The sequence below is a fragment of the Triticum aestivum genome, chromosome 3B (genome assembly GCF_018294505.1).
Source record: "Triticum aestivum cultivar Chinese Spring chromosome 3B, IWGSC CS RefSeq v2.1, whole genome shotgun sequence".
Classification (NCBI taxonomy): domain Eukaryota; kingdom Viridiplantae; phylum Streptophyta; class Magnoliopsida; order Poales; family Poaceae; genus Triticum; species Triticum aestivum.
Genome location: NC_057801.1, coordinates 687,592,235 through 687,595,276, shown reverse-complemented (window position 1 = coordinate 687,595,276; position 3,042 = coordinate 687,592,235). Strand labels below are relative to the sequence as shown.

Sequence of the window (3,042 nt, the reverse complement as noted above, 5' to 3'; positions counted from 1 at the left end):
CCATCCCTACCAAACCCTATCAAAAATTTCTTCCATCGTCAGTACAGTGAAGCTTGTGAAACCGTAACTTTTCTTTCTCTAAACCACACGTTCTTGAGAACTCTACTACTCCCTCCGTCCCATAATGTTAGACGTTTTTTGATACTTCTTACATTATGGGACGGAGAGAGTATTCTAAAAGGATATTCAGTATACTCCATATAGCACGACAGGCTCCTCAGGTGAGTGATAACATAAGCTGAGATTTATGGGTAATGTATAACCTGCTCGTGGCAGTAGATTTTGACTTGCCACCATCTCTTTCTGCTTCAGTGTCGTGCAACACTCTGAAACTCTGAAGGTTTGGACCTGGTTAAAAATGCACCACATGCATTTCATCTTTGAAAATGCAACACGAAATATGTCCATCTTTCGCTCACTTCACACGAAATGAGTTGGAAAGTGCTCCTGAATTACATACTTCAACTTTAACATAACCTGAACTAAGTAGTACGACATGAGCTGGGGAAAGGTAAATTCTTGTGCAGCGGATACAGGCTGATCACGCCGGCGGCACGGGCACGGACACGGCGTCCACGAACTCGTGGTCGGCGACGAGCCTCTCCAGCGCTTCGGGCGCCAAGCACACCTCCAGCGACATGCTCCCTTCCCGCTCCGGCCCCTCGAACACCGTCACCTTCCCGTCCATCTTGTGTTAACCTAAGCTTCATCACACGTGAGTGTGTGCTAGTACTAGTTTGCTTTGATTAGAATAAGCAATGCATGGCTGCTGATGTGATGTCCACATGCAGCATGCACGTAGAAGTAGAGAAGAGCGGGCCGAGTCTTTGCACGATCGCCCCGTTTTGTTTTCTGTTCTGGTTTTCCCGGTCAGCGTGGCATGCTAGCGCTATGGAGGTCATGGGATGGCGCGACAACTCCGGATCGCAGCGGGCTGGCCGGGTTAGTTAGCTAGGTTGTTTGTAAACACAATAATCGGATGAATAGAACTACGGAAAAGCTGGGGAGTCCGCCCGGCGCAAAAACAGCTCGCTTCGTCTCCCTCTGATCTCTCTCTCTCGTTCCTCTCGATCGCCTTGACAGCAACAATTGGCATCAGAGCTCCGGGTGTTTGATCCTTGGCGCGGCGGCAGTGTTGGATCCGTCGTGGTCATGTCAAGCGACGAGTCGGACGGGAAGAGCAAGGGCGGCACCAAGTCGCCAAAGACGCCCATATCCAAGGCGCCGGTCGCACGCCTCACCAGCAGCGGCAGCGGCGAGTATCGGGTGGTGGAGTGCGTCGTAAGGGAGGAGTCGGGCTCGTCCATGATGCTCACGCGCACGGAAACTATCAGGAGTGGGCGCTGGTGATGCAAGTCAAGTTGTAGGTCGCCAGCGTTTGGTCTGCGGTGACCGACGCCGCCGCCGACGAATATGCCGACCGGCGCGCGCTGCAGATTCTTCTCACCGGCGTCCCGCCGGAGATGCTGCGGGTGCTGGCCGCAAGGACACGGCGAAGAAGGCGTGGGAGACAATCAAGACCATGCGCATGGGCAGCGAGCGCTCCCGCGAGGCCAAGGCGCAGGTGCGCCGGCGGGAGTTCGAAGATCTCAGGTTCATGGACGGCGAGTCCGTCGAGGATTTCGGGTTGCGGCTTTCAGCCCTACTCGCCGATCTGGAGCTGTACGGGGACCCGGTCTCCGAGCACAAGGCGGTCCAGAAGTTCCTTCACGTGGTGCTGCGGCGGTACCGCCCGATGGCCATGGCGATCGAGTCCCTGATCAATCTGAAAACCATGACCATCGAGGAGCTCGTCGGCCGCCTCTCCGCCTGCGAGGACCACTACGACCTCAACGATGGTGTGCAGAACGTCGGGCGTCTCTTGCTCACTCATGAGGAGTGGCTGGCTCGCGAGAAGGCAGGCGGCGGCGGAGGCTCATCGTCAGGCGGTGGCGGAGGCTCATCGTCAGGCGGTGGCGGCGGCAACAGCGGGAAGAACAAGTCACCTGCGAAGGGTAAGCCGCCTGGTGGTGGCAAGGGCGCGTCGGGGATGGGTGGCTCCGGCGGCAAGAAGAAAAAGGGCAAATGTCATCACTGCGGGATCCCAGGCCATTGGAAGAAGGAGTGCCGCACGTGGCTTCGGGAGCAAGAGCATAAGGGCAGGAACGAGCAGGCGCACCTGGCCCAGGCGGGCGATGATCATGATCAGGGCCTGCTCATGGCCGTGGTCACCACTGTCACCACGTCGGAGATTGTGGCGCCACAAGCTGTTTTTCTCAATGAAGAGAAGGTAATCCCTGTCCCCTCGCCCGAAGGCCTCTGGTACTTTGACACTGGGGCTTCAAGTCACATGACAGGTGACAGAACCGTGTTCACCATGCTTGATGAGAGTGTGCACGGCACTGTCAAGTTCGGCAACGGGTCGCATGTTGCCATTCAAGGGCGCGACTCTGTTGTGTTTCGCTGCCAAAGTGGGAACCAACGAGCGCTCGTGGGCGTCTTCTTCATCCCGAGCCTGCGAAGCAACATCATCTCCGTGGGACAGCTGGACGAGGGTGGCTGCGCCATCACCATTGAGAGCGGCGTCATGGCAATTCGTGATTCGGCGCGGCAAGTCCTCGCTCGCGTCCGGCGGTCTGGCAGCCGGCTCTACACGGGGCGTCTCATCATCGACGCTCCCGCCTGTCTGATGGCCCAAGGAGACGATGCAACCTGGAGGTGGCACGCACGCATGGGACACTTGCACTTCCATGCACTCCGCACCATGTCTACGAAGCAGATGGCGCGTGGCATACCTGTCATTGATCGTGTGGAGGAATACTGTGATGGATGCGCACTTGGGAAGCAGCACCGAGCCCCATTTCCTCAGGCAACTGCATACCGTGCAGAGCGCGCGCTAGAGCTCGTGCACACCGACCTTTGCGGGCCGATCGAGCCAACTACACCCGCAGGTAACCGGTATTTTCTGCTGATAGTTGATGATTTCAGTCGCTACATGTGGGTAGAGCTCCTGAAGACCAAGGAAGAGGCATTTCAATGCTTCAAAAGGGTCAAGGCTTTGGC

At 56.9% G+C, this 3,042-nt stretch overlaps 1 pseudogene; it reads right to left on the bottom strand.

Moving 5' to 3' along the window:
- Positions 1–541: 541 nt before the first annotated feature.
- The window catches only part of LOC123067704 (protein ENHANCED PSEUDOMONAS SUSCEPTIBILITY 1-like), an 8,038-nt pseudogene continuing 5,537 nt past the window's right edge, over positions 542–3,042 (bottom strand).